Genomic DNA, 14,258 nt, shown 5'->3' with positions numbered 1-14,258 from the left:
TCCTTTGGATCCATCCAAGCTCTTCTCATCTTTTAGATAACCACTTAAATGTCACCTCTCTGTGGAGCCTCAGTCTCTCCTGTAGTTTTCCCCATAGAGGCTTAAGTGTTCCTTATCCCATTCTCCCACTGCTCTTAGTACATACCTGCACTATGGACCAGTGGTTCTCAAACATCAGCATGTTTCAGGTCATGTAGGGGGCTGCCTAAAACACAGATTACTGGGCCTCATCCCCAGCATTTATGATTCTGTAGATCTGGAGCGAGGCCTCAGAATTTGCTTTTCTGACAAGTTCTCAGGTGATGCTGATGCTGCTGGTCTGAGGATCACACTTTGTGTACTACTGAACTAAACTGAAAATATGTGAGGTGTACAAATAAAGAGCTTGGGAGTTCAAGGATGCACTAGTATTCCAGATCTGGAAATGTTCTAGAAAAAATACTCCAAGAATCAGTCATGATTTAACAGCAGGTAAGAAAGAATGAAATACTTCTTCATGAAAGAATAATATTTTGAAGAGGCCATCAGCATAATCTCTACAGAGCAGAGGTTTCTTAGGGGAGAGCTATCATAGATGAAGACTTTTTTTAAGTGAAAACCACAGCCATGACTATAATTATACTGTAATCTTAAGGAGTGCCCAGTTGTTATTTGGAGGGAAATAAGTATAGAGCTAGCATACTATGTTTCATTTAGAATATTATTTTGTTATTATTCATAACTTAGATCATTGAGACTGGAAAAAAAAATGTACCGTTTTTAAGAGCTGGTTTTATAATTACCATTTTGTCTGCTGCATCTAATTATTCATTTAGGTTTACCTGTCCCTGATAGTTACTGTCCAAATCTGACATAAGCAGATATACTAAATCTCAGGACTTGGATAAATATAATTTTTTCTGTACGTCACTAAAGTGTTGGCTGTGGTTAGCAAATGTGCTAAGTTGCACAACCAAAGGTGCAAAATCCTTCCTGACATTTGCAAGCTTCAGTCATTTCAAGTTTCTTTTATTCATTCAAATGCCCACTAAGCTAACTCATCAGTATCAATGACAATCAGCTTAGCATAAGCAAAACAACCATTCAGTCATAGCCACACTGTGTAACATGGATATATGAGATACTTTATTCTGACAACATGGTCAGATGCCACTAGATGCAAAGTTAAATTAATTAGATGTGAGAGCAAATAAATCATTTTAGTTCCAAGCATGTATAACTTCAATTTTACCATAATACCCCATATAACTGAAATTAGGTTTCTGAGTTGAGATGTGTAAACACACCTATTAATTTTATCAACATCAAATTGACATCTGCTCTAGTCTTTTTGAACTATATGAATCTTTATTTAAAACCTAAAAATCCATGGGAAAGGAAATAAATCCTTCAGACCTAATAGAATGCAAATAAATTATTCTAGTCTAACAGAATATAAAGTTTGTTGTGAGAATGCATTTCTCTTTGAAATAAAAAGCAATTTTAAAAGATATAGTTGCCCACCTAAGGGGGAATAATCCCTTGACATATAAGTGATACTGAAAATTCCAAATTGTTGGGATAAGTAGATATTTTGAGAGAATTGAATTGCTTTGTTAGAAGGGAGATATGGGTGTCAGTTTTCTTTATTTCCATTTTACCATGACAGAGTGGTAGTTTTTGAGTAGCTGGGAGATACTCAGAAAAATTACGTGAAAGAAAGCCACTTGTCAGTCTTTTAGGATATATTTGGTTCTGTGTCATCAGAAGGTCTTCTGCCCTCTCCCTGGAATCAAGTTGCAAACACGATCCTCAATAGTAATTAGAGCTAAGCGGCAATTACAGGACGTATGATTTGTTCAGAAGCACTGCCTGCCGACTGTTTCCTGGCACCACATTTCACAGGAGCACCAGGTTGAAATGATGGAATTATTTACTTTTAAATGTAACATCTCATACAATGCTCAAATGCAGACGTGAACGTGGACTGTAACCTTAAAAACGAAGGTAAGCACTGCTAACTGACCCACGTTTACACCTTAAGGAACTTTCTTATGAAATATGTGACAAAAATATAAAACAGGTCAAATGAATTTCAGAAAAAGATAAAAGTATCAGAATTAAGACAAATAGAATTTGCTAATTTTGCAATTCCTTTCTCTAATACTATCTTGATTTTCCTAGCCCGTTTGTGTTTCAGTTGTACTATTGAACCACTGTGCTAACTATAATGATGAGGTAACTGATTTCCCACATTTCTTTAAGCTTTCAAAGTTTGTGTCAGAATAACTACTAGGTAAAAATGAGATTCATGTTCAATCCAAGTATGTTACAACTCTCTCTCCTTTTTAACTTCTTTTCAGAAAGTATATTTAAGCTGATGATTATACATGTCCAAGAATTCACATTCAGATGGACAGAATAGTGGCTGGTAGCCTGTAATCAAATTGAGTGACGTGGATGATTTACACTCTTGTCACATGATTTTTATGATAGGCACCATTTCAAGTTTTAATGTTCCATCTAGTTCACGTCAAAGCTCAATGGTTTCATGTTTGTTTAGACCCTTGGGCATAGAAATCTCTCTGGAAACCAGGTAAGTTTAGCTTCTCAAGAGGGAGTATTGTCTGTTATAAGAGTAGGTATAATTTGTATGTATACAATAGTTACTTGTGAAATTTTCATTTCTATTTTAATGTTATCACTTTATTTTCCCCCACCTTTTATTTCCCCCACCTTACTCCCCACATTTTTTTTTTCAATTTTACCATTTGTAAAACATGAATAAATATATTATTAGAAAAGGACTTAGGAACTCTTGGCACAGGAAGATGTTTTTATCTCATAGTCTCCAGTGGAATTTCAGGTGGTTTGAAAAATATTGAAACAGCATTGACTTCTTTTATTCTATCTTATTCATGGGTTAGAAGTATAAACACTGAGGGTTCAGTGGACTTGCAAAAATGAATAGGTTAAAGCCAAAAATGCATTAATTTTTCCAAGGTCCTTGAAACGCTGATGTGTGACCTCTTGGCAGACAATGTTGCTCAGTGGAGTTATTACATACCTGATTTAGAGAAGATATTTTCTAGTGCTAGATTCATTGTGGCCTTTGTTTTCTATGTTTGCTTTTCCTAGAATTATTTATCCTAAGCATCATTTTCTTCATCAGAAAAACATGGGATGATCATAAGCCATGTAAAGTTTAGAAAACTACTTATTGTGGTGTGTGTAAAATATATGTAAAAAGCTACTTAATATATGTAAAAGCACCTTGTGCTCTCCAATGAAATGGTATAGTATTTGTATAACCCAGGACACAATGATGAATTTCTGTAAAAATATACCATAAAATTCTATGGTGCACTCAAGTTTCTAACTTGTCCCTCGCCTTCACATGGAAGGCAGATACCATCGTGGGAGCACGTAATAAAAACAATCCTCAGTTTTTGCAACTTAAGTGACTACTGGAGACAGAACTAGAGATATGGTCTAATTTAATTGTTACATCTTGTCACAGGGACAAACTTGACCTGATACTACAGTAATCTTGCTATTAATCTTTTGATTTATAGAAGCAAATATTGAAAACAAAACCAATACAATGTAGTTGCAAAATAAGGCAAATGACAAATTTTATGAGTGCTTTCTAGTTCCCTGGAAGTATTATGGTGGGAGCCAAAGACAAAGAGATGAAAGAGACACACAGATAGGTACAGAGATGTACAGAAACACAGAGAGACAGAGACAGAGATGTCACATACAGGAGAGAAACAGGAGAGATGAGAGGCAGAAAAGACAGGTGGGAAAGAGGGAAACTATGGAAAACAGTGATTAGAGAGAGTTCGAGAATGTTGGTGTTAGAGAAAAGGAGACAGAGATACAAGTCAATCAAAGTTTGGAAAGTTGTAGAGATTGTGCAGTTTTGGAACTTCGGGTTCTTTTGCATTTCTTTGAGCTGGAAGCATGCTTTCTCAAGTTAAATACATTGAGCACCAGTTCCATTTTTATGAATTGTGTACTTTCCTTTGGTGTCTTTTAAAGCAAAGGGAGCTTAACAGTCTGTTTGAAGTTCAGAAGAGACCACTAGTTAAAACAAATGTCTTAAAAGAAAATATTTCCATTGCTTTGTTGCCTTATAAAGCAAATCATTGAAAAGGAAAATAATGAGTGCTGTGTGAAATGCTCTACTTTCAGTGGGACTTCTTAGGAAAAAGTCATTATGGCCTTGACTTTTGGTGTTCATTACTGGGATAGGAGGGAATCATTTGGGGAGCCAAAATGAAATTCCATATAAAGAATATTATTCAGATTTTAAAAAGAAGATCCTACCATTTGCAGCAACATGGATGAGACTGGAAGACATTACGTTAAATGAAATAAGCCAGAAAAAAAAATACTGCATGATCTTTTATATGTAGATTTTTTTTTTAATGTCAAATATATAGAAACAGAGAATAGAAAGGTGGCTATCAGAGTGTGGGAGAGAGGGGAGTATGGGGAGATGTAGGCCAATATAGGCAAAAGGTAGAAAGTTGTAATTATATAGGATGACTATATCTAGACATCTAAGGTACAGCATGAGGACAGTAGTTAATATTATTTTGTATGTTAGAAAATTTCTAAGAGTGGATTTTAGGTACTCTTACCACACACACAAGTAACCAAGTGAGATAATGAATGTGTCAAATTGCTTTACTCTAGTGATCACTTCACTATATATATGTACATCAAAATATCACATTGTACACCATAAATTTTATATGATATTAAAAAGAGAACCTGACAGTCAAATTGTAAAGCAAAAATTTTGATGACTATGTTAAAAAAAAAAAAAAAAGAAAAGAGAAAGAAATTTCATGTAAGAAAGTCTGGTACAAAGTCAGTATAATAGTACAAGAATAACATGATGCACAGGACCAAGGCAGCCATTTATGATGAGTCCCTTCATGTGTAGAGAATGCTTGGGTGTTCATTGGAGATATTTTGCACATCGCTAGTGCCCCAGAAGCTGCCCACCTGACTGAAGCAAGTAGTATCAGTTTCTAGGATGTCAGGACAATGGCAGAGTTTCAAGAAGCCAGGCCAACTATCGGCCCAATCTGTTAAATACCCACTAGAGACCTTTTGGAGTACAAGCATTCCCTGGGTCACAGAACATTCCGTGTTTCTCAGGAAAAGGGTGAGCTCACATTGTCTTCCAGTTGCCCACAGCAGTGTTTGAAAAACTTAGATGCTCTGCTTTACTAGGTTGTTCCTGCTCGTGCAGTTTTTGCTCCACTCCATTTTATACAGATTTCTGTCATACAATGAAGAGGTGAAAGGGAAGAAAATCATTTTAGGTGTAAGATATTAGGAAATTTCAAACAAGAAATTGCTACTAATTCTAGTCCACTTTGCAAAACTAAGCCAAACGCACTGCTCTTTCTTCCTTCTCCAGATCATCCCTCACCATTTTTTCCCATTGTAGCTCCAATTTTACCCCATCCTCACAGTCTCTGCTCACTCTGACCCTGGCACGGCCAGATCAGGCACCCCATACCAGGTTTCCATGGGGATGGAACAGGGGCTTTCATGCTGCTTGCACAGCAACCTTGGCTGCCAGATGGAAACCATCTCTGCCGCTCCTGGGTGAGAATGGCTTATTTGCTGATGGAGGACCAAGAGTGGCCTTTTCCATGATGGCCACCATGGCTATCATACTTTACTAGAATTTGTTATGAACACTCTATAGTGCATTATTATTCTGGTGACTTTGGGATACCGGTGCAAAAAGGGTTTAGAGCAGTTTTTACTGTTTCTATTTATTCCAAAGTTGTGCTTTCTGGGATTTTATTACTTTTTGTTGTTACTTTTAACATGGGCAACTGCTTTTGAATAGCTATGAAGTGTTTGGTTAATATTTAAGCTAAAGAAACCTTTTTTCTCTGCCAAGGTGGGAGTAGAGGGCACTAGCAGAGCAAATATTAACTCTGTTTTCTCAAATTGAACAAGCTTGGGGTGAGGGAAATACCCTTTTAAAAAGGATAATTTATATAAACCACTATTCTTTTCTTTTCTCTCCTTTTGTTCCTTAAATGCCACAGCCTAGACATTGAAAGCAGGAACTGAAATTCTCTGAAACTAGGAGAAAAAAACATTATGTGCCCTAGAGCTAGAATTTATAGCAGCAGCTGGGTGCACTGACCTCAGAGTTGCTGTATCCAGATCCCTTTAGCCTGGCTCTTAGTGTGAACTGCAGAGGAGAGGCCTAAAGACAGAGCCAGAGGTCTAAATAGGCCTGCTGCTTTGATCTTAAATAGAAGGTCAGTTGCCATTACTTGAAAAAAATGTGTCTTCTCAGATAGCATTTTTGTTGTGATTCTGATAGTACTTCAGTATAAAAACCACCAACACAGATGTGAGTATGCCTCCTACCATGAGGCTATTTAAATTAGTTATATTGATCTGAACAGTATGGTTAAAGCATAGTTGTAATGAACTTTGTTGATCTCTTTTTTCCCCCGTTGGGAATATTAAAAGTAGTATTTAAAATGAGGCATTATACTGGGGATTCCAAAAGCAGGGAGGGAGCGAGGGGGGACAAGTGTTGAAAGCCTATCAGGTACTATGTTCATTACTTGGGCAACAGGATAATTAGCAACCCAAACCTCAGCATCATACAATATACCCATTATATAAACCTATACATGTACCCTATGAATCTAAAACATATATATATAAAATACATATATATGTGTTTTTTATATATATAATAAAATAACATGAGCTGTTATAATCAATTTTGTGCTGTTTTTTAAACTGGAAAGAAATGTTGGCTTTTGACCACACTGGCTTTTCTTTCATTGAATTTCTCCCATTAATCATGTTGATAAAACAGTAAAATTAAAATTTCATTTAATTAAATGAATACTGTCTTTAAAATTTCAGTCAAAATTAAAAAAGAAAACATGCCAAATACTAATCTTGAATTTTTTAAGAAGGTAATGATGACAATACATGATTCCTGTACATCTTTGATTGCACAGACTTAAATATTCAAAACAGTGTTCATGGGCACTGAGCTCTAGGTTTGGTTCTACCATCAGTCAGGTACCATGGTAGATTAAGCTCTCCAAATCCCATTTTTGTTACATAAAATGAAGGGTAGATTCCTAAAGTATGCTTACCTCTAAAATTTTATTAAATGTAATTCTTCTAGAACTATTCAGTGACTTGAGTAACACTGTTGCACTTTTCCTGGGAAAGGTTGTATTTTTTAGGGAGGTTTCCAAAATAAGTGATAGTTCTGCACTGCCATTAGGTCGCTAGCGTGCTGTAGACTGCCATCATAACTGCCAATTGTTAGATTTTATAGACTCAGAGTTCTAGATATAGATTTTTCTCTTTGGCATCACTAGAGTCTGTGTTAGTCTCCCCTATTCACTTCCTAAATTCAGCAAGGAAGCATCAGCATCAGGGACAAAAAATAGTTCCTCTGTTTGTAATAGAAAAAGACTTCAGACTTCAAGAAAGGGTCTTAATGCCATTTAGGAGAGTCACCAGGCAAATGTAGCTCAGGACCATCACCCCAGGTCTTTTCGCCAGTAAATTTCATCAGGCACTGTGACCTCCCAATCTGTTCTCGACCTCAGACAATTTTAGTAAAGCCCTGTCTGGAGATAATTTTGGCTTCTCCAAAGACTTAGTAATTTAGAAACTAAGCACATGACATTCCCTTTTGATAAGTCAGGTGTTTAAAAATTATTGCAGAAAACTTGAGAAAGCATTTGTTGGAATACTGTTTTTTCTTCTTTCAATTTCCTTTTTTTGCATGATCATGCTTAATACTATTGAGTTATAAGCTGAGAAACTACGATAAAGCAAAAATATTTTAAATTCAGTTTTAACCCTATACATTTATTTAAATTCTTAAATTCTCATACTTTTCAACGCTGCTTTGAAAAAGGATTGCAGCCAATGAAGTAGATCACATGTTTGACCAAACTATAGTTTGTACAGTATAGCAAATAAATCTTATCCATTTTTTTACAACACTTAAATCTAAGCAATTCAGTCTGTGGGCAAGATATTCAGGTATAAATGAATCACCAGTTGGCTGTACATATTCTATTGCCACAGCATCTGAAAAGCCATCTGTTGCATCTCGGTGAAAGATTCATCGTTTTGTGTAAAAGCTGGCGTATTACTACAAGACCCAAAGGACATTGTGGCTTTAAATCCCTCATGATGTGGCTTCTCTGATGTTTTTTGATGCAGCACTTCATTATTGCTTATCAACTTCAGTGCAGTGCTCAGACGGATTTACTTTTAAATGTAACATTCTGCCAGGCTGCTGCCATGGTGGCTGCTGTCGGAGCTCTTTAGGGGGAAGCCTGAGCTTCCCCAAGGGAAATTCAGGCACGTAACTGCCAATTGTTAGATTTTATAGACTCAGAGTTCTAGATATACATTTTTCTCTTTGGCATCACTAGAGTCTGTGTTAGTCTCCCCTATTCACTTCGTAAATTCAGCAAGGAAGCATCAGCTTTAAAGAGAAATTTTATTTGCTCACAAATCATTTTGAGCAAAATCAAGCTGGCAGTGGAAAAAAAAGAACTCAAAAAGCATCATTGTCATCCTAAAACTATACAAACTTGACAGTATTTGAAGACATTCTTATTGAGAAATTTTGCCTATATTTGTCGAAGCATTTTATTAGAATTAATAGCATTGACTACATTTTTTAAAAATTCTGTTAATTTATAACATACAGAAAAGTGCACTTAAGTGTGCAGTTGACTGAATGTACACAAATATAGCATACACATGCAGCTGGCCCCTAGATCAAGGAAAGAACATTTCTGGCATCCTAGAAGACACTCTGAATGCCCTGTTTTAGTCATCTCACCCCCCACCTCATCCCATCCTTGCTGTGAGGAGAGCCACTATCCTAACAGAATAAATTACTTTGCCTGGTTTTATACTTTATATAAATGGTATCATACAGCATGTACTCCTTTATTTTAGTTCTTTTTTTCAACGTTATGCTTGCAAGATCTATTGGTTGTTGCATGTAAGTGTGTGCCATTTGTTCTCATCACTGTATGTCATTGTATGAATGTTTCATTGTGTGAACATACCAAAATTATTTTCTATTGTTGATAGATTAACTGCCTAATTTCCAGTTTGGGGCTATTATAAAGAATATTGCTATAAGCATTCTCGAACATATCATTTTTGTTAGGTATATACCTAGAAGTGAAATTTCTGGGTCATACGGTATGTATATATTCAGGTGAAATAGATATTGCCAAGTAGTTTTTCAAAGTAGCTGTGGCAACTTGCACTTTAATATAGAATTCTAGTTGCTCTGTATCCTTGTCGACACTTAATAATCTTCATCTTTCTTCATCAAATCGAACCATTCTTGTGGATATGTAGTGATATCTCATTGTAGTTGTAATTCACATACTCCTAACTACTAATGAAGTTAATCACCATTTTTGTATGTTTATTGGCCCTTTTAATATATGCTTTTGTGAAGTGTCCAAGTCTTTTGCCCATTTATCTAGTGTTGTCATTTTCTTATTGATCTGTAGGAGTTCTATATTCTAGATTCAGGTCCTTTGTCAAAAAATATTTATTGTGAATATCATCACCCACTCTGTGGATTGCCTTTTCATTTTCTTGATTGTGTCTTTTTCCTACATTCTTATTAAGAGAATATATTCATCAATTTTTTTCTTTTATGATTAGCATCTTTTATTTCCTGTTTAAGAGACCTTCGCTTACTCCAAGGTCACAAAGATACTCTATTTTTGGTTTTGGTTTTTAGTTTTTCTATTTTCTGTTTTGCCTTTTAATCCAGAAACCCTAAGAATACCTTGAGAGCCTAAAAAATTTTTAACTTCAACATATTCTGTTTTCTATGTACTTTTTGTTTATACAGTTCCCTCCCCCATTCTTCCATATATACCTCTCAAAACACAAGCCATTCCTCAAAGTTTATCTTAAGAGATAGCTCATCTGTGGAAACATTTATGAACCCCATTTATGAACCAGCTACAATTTCTTTCTCTCTTGAACCTACTTAACATTTTTTTGATAACACATGACCGCTGCCATTTATGGTAAGTATTAATAGATTTAATTATTCATGCTCTCCTGGGATATGGCATAATATCAAGGACTGGGAGTAGTTTGTAACCATGTAACTGAAGCTTATACAACACTGGCTATGTATCAGGCACAGGTTTAGGCAATTTGCGTAGAAAAATCTCAGTTAGTTTTCCCACCCGTCCTATGATATAGCTACTCTTATTTTTCTTAATTATAGAAAAGACAGTGGAGGTATAAATAAGTAAAGTTAATTGTCCAAGGTTGCACAAGAAAGCAGTGCACCAAGGAGTCTTCAAGGTTCTAACATATCTGTCTCCTGAGCTGGTGCTTTTAACAGATGTAGAACAGTGTTGCCTGTGTCATCTTAATTTTTAAAAATTTTAAGGCTTGTTTCCACGCTCAAAACATTGTGGGAAGAAATTTTTTCTGCCTAGATGTCCACAGTGCCTGTTAGTATATTAAAAACTCTGAGATGCGTTGCAGAAAAGAACTGCTTTAAGCTTTGTTGAAGCAACATTTTCTAAATGTATTTGATGGCAGAATCTTTTTCATGTAACAACTTTACATATAACCTACTTTAGGGAATGATGACATGGGCTTTAAAGTCAGATGAACAGGAGTTTGGACCCAGGCTCTACCACATACTGAGTGATTTTAATCACTCTAAACCTCACCTTTCTCATCTGTAAAATGGGAATAATAGTATAAATATCACAGAGTTGCATTATAATTTAGTAAGAATAAGGGACATAAATCACTTAGCACATTACCTGGCATGCAGTAAAATCTCATTAAATGGTAGCAGTTGTTATTATTATTTTCTTATTTTAAAAAGTAAAATAAGTTCTGATACAGTTCATAATCCCTGTAGTTGTTAGCATTGTGCCTTGTTAGTCCCTCATAAGTATTTATTGAATCAAATAATACTATTATTTGGAAAAGATTCTTTTTAGATAAATATATTCATTATATATCTTGGTTATTTAAGTATCAGATACTACACTAAGGTCAAATAAGTTTCAACTAATTCCCGATTGAGTACTATATCTGTTTGGAGGTCCAGTATTTTAAATCTCTTAGGTTTATGGTAAAATGTTTCTCCCTCAGCAGGAGAATGTATCTATATGACTGGAGTGTTTTCACCTGTACAATTTGGTGACCATAGCATGGTAGTGAAAAGTAGAATTCAGAAGTCAAATAGCCTGGGTTCTAATTCTGGCTCATCTGCATACAAACTATATGAAGTTGAGCTTAGTCTCTCTGTGCCTCAGTTTGTCATCTGGAAAATGGGGCTAATACCTTGTTAATCAGATTGCGAGGATGAAATATGTATAAGTATATACATGAGTATATGTAAATGAGTATATATACCTGCATATGTAATGAACTTAGGATAGTGCCTGCTACATAGTGTGTTCTATAAAAATGTTATGTCTGTTATTGTTATCATGAGACCTTTTCAAAAGCAAAATCCTTTATCAGTCACCTCCCTTATTCATATAGCCACCTCTTAGTGGCCATGCTTTGATAGTCTCTTGGTAAATTATTTTCTTCACCTAGCAGATTAATGAAAGAAAAGAAATGCTGAGAGAAGTGGAGGAGATGCTGTGTTGGCAATTATCCCGATGAAAAAATATGCAGTATTAGGTGCAACAAAGCTGGGAAAGCAATGAAAAGAGAAAACTGAGTTTGGCAGAAAATCTGAAATGCCACTCATTTAAATTTCTTTAAGGAAATCTTTTGGAGTTCTATAATTGACATCGCCTCCCACAATAGGTTTTTATAATATGTTAAGTTTTTAATTTCAGTACTCACTGACGGGAACATGCATAATAATGGCATAAGAAGAAACTACTCTTGCAGGATATAGAATAGATACAGACTTGATCTCATTCTGCAAATGCTTCTTCATGCATATTTGTTGACTCTGGCATACTCTTTTGAAGAATGAGGTGTTTTGTTTGCTTCTGTTTTGGCATATAAACAAGAGCCACTAGGAAGTCTCAAAGTTGTAATCTAAATGCACTTTTAAGATAATATATCTAAAGGCCAAAGACTAAGGCAATAATTTCAGGTGTCATCTGTCCTTAAGTTAGGTTGTATTGTGATATATTATGACATAATCCATTAACATAATAAGGTACCTATTATGTTACAGAGGCGGTTGACTGAAATAATAGTTTTCTTATGATCATATTAGGAAATTTTCTTTTACATATTATTGATTTCATAGCTATGGATGAATTAACTTGTATTTTACCATCAAAGTGAAATGTATGGAAGACAGTAATTTCATACTAATGGGAATTCATGTTCATATGAATACATGGAATTTCCATGATAAGTGTGAAACTGGTGGACTAGAGGAGATCCCCAAATGCCTGTGAGACCTCAACTCTGTCTGGTGTCCAGACTCTTGATGCTGTTGTGAGAAGGAATTTAAGGACAAATTGGGATAGAGTGAAAGTACAGATTTATTGCAAAGTGAAAAGTACACACTTAAGGAAGGGGATTGTGGGCATACTCAAAAGAAGTGAGTCACACCACAGGGTTTGGAGTTTCTATATTTATGGGTTTCTTTAATCAAGTGGAGGGATATTCATGAAGATTCCTGTAAAGATGTGAAGATTTCTTGGAACTGTGTGCTACCCATTTTTACACCCAATATGGGTGGTCTCAGAACTGTCAGGACACTGGTGGGTGTGTGATTTAGTATGTTAGTGAGAGTAGAATGAGATCCTAGGTGAAACCCAGGTCAAATCCAGCGCCATGTTGGGTCCAGTTAGTCTCAGCCAGCTTGGCCCACACCTTCGTTTTTCAGGGTCTTATCAGCCCCTACCTTATGCAGCTATTTCAACAGTTTTCTTTTGCTAAACATATGCAACTACTGTCTGGAATTTTCTATCCTCCTGTGACCACCTTGTATTATTCCTTTCTCAAGAGTGTTAAATTATTCCTGTTAAATTTTTGGAGTATGCATGCTTATATATGTGTATTTCATTTTAGTACAGGAAGTTTGATAAATATATGCATTCAGTGATATGAAAAGTTTTATTATCAAATAGGGTGGAACCCTGTTATGATTTTATTCATCATGACTTTATTCATTATGATATATTCCAGATTACATACTATGTTCTGAAACAGAACTACAAATAGGAGGTGTCTTATGTAATATTGCCAAATAGTTTATACAAAAGTCACAGGTTGGTTCTGTCCCATGAGAATAGCAACTTAATGGGTATATTATATCACCTTTTGCATTGAAATGCCTGATCATTATATTTTCAACCTTTTTTCTTAGCAAGTCCTTGACTTTTAGAGAAATTAAGCATTTTCTTTCAGAGTGCAATGCATTTTGGTCAAATTTCTGCTTGTAACTCCTGCTGACTTTCAGGCACCCAGAGGTGAGGAGAAAGAATTCTTAGCAGCAGCAGCAGCAAAATCTGAAACATGAAGATAGAGAGATCAGAGCATGAAAGAACTTCTCCAAAAAAATGCACTTTGTCCCTATTTATTTACCATTTGCAAAAACAAGCAATAAGTCCTGGTGACGTAGTATTAAAAAGTAGGTTTTAAAAGTGAAAACAGCAAGGTTGAGGTGAAGGAATAATGAAAATATAGTTTATATTTATTCAGAAGATCTACCAGTACTTTAAAACAATCTGTGTTTAACATGGCAAATTGTCTATCATTAAAATGCTAATGAAATGGTAAACAGCTGCTAAGTTTTTTATGCTAATGAGTAGTAACAGCTAAGTAGTTCTCAAGCCTTGTCTTCATTAGCATAGAGATTTGATTGGCTAAGGGGGATCATTGTGCATTCCAACCTTTGTTGATGGAGTAATCTGTTTGTGAAGTTCCCTGTTGCATTCTATTTGATTTGGGTTTGTTAGAACAAAGTGACTCTCACCAGGCCCTCGGGAGCTGTGTATTACACAGTATTATCAGAGCCACCATTGTGGGCTTAGAGAAGGAACTTTGCTTCCCTCCAGGAGACTCGCAATGGCAAAATAATTACACATTTGTTTATCATTCAGCTTTAAGTAGAATTAGTCTATACCTTCCTTTAGACTTTTAATGACTATAGTAATAATAAAATAGGCCATTGGGCCAACATAAGAACTATCTCTGGGTTTTGTTTTGTTTTGTTTTTTGAGACAGAGTCTCGCTCTGTC

General features: G+C 35.5%; 1 protein-coding gene and 1 long non-coding RNA gene across 4 annotated transcripts in view; one reads left to right on the top strand and one right to left on the bottom strand.

Annotated features, from left to right (window-relative positions):
* The window catches only part of ZNF385B (zinc finger protein 385B), a 572,754-nt gene that overhangs the window by 448,640 nt on the left and 109,856 nt on the right, over positions 1–14,258 (top strand). The window contains exon 1 of one of the 3 annotated variants that reach the window (XM_011966301.1): positions 1,797–1,986. The exons of the other annotated variants lie outside the window; for them this stretch is intronic. The gene's annotated coding sequence lies outside the window, so the exon portion shown is untranslated. Of the gene's footprint in view, positions 1–1,796; positions 1,987–14,258 lie in introns of those variants that run through there. 3 annotated transcript variants of the gene reach the window in all.
* Positions 13,118–14,258, bottom strand: part of LOC105529205 — a 10,964-nt gene continuing 9,823 nt past the window's right edge. The window contains exon 2 of the long non-coding RNA XR_001004473.1: positions 13,118–13,526. This is a non-coding gene — a long non-coding RNA (uncharacterized LOC105529205). The remainder of the gene's footprint in view (positions 13,527–14,258) is intronic.

This window comes from Mandrillus leucophaeus, unplaced genomic scaffold, assembly GCF_000951045.1.
Source record: "Mandrillus leucophaeus isolate KB7577 unplaced genomic scaffold, Mleu.le_1.0 Scaffold754, whole genome shotgun sequence".
In the NCBI taxonomy this organism is placed as follows: Eukaryota; Metazoa; Chordata; class Mammalia; order Primates; family Cercopithecidae; genus Mandrillus; species Mandrillus leucophaeus.
This window is presented reverse-complemented; position numbering and strand designations above follow the sequence as displayed.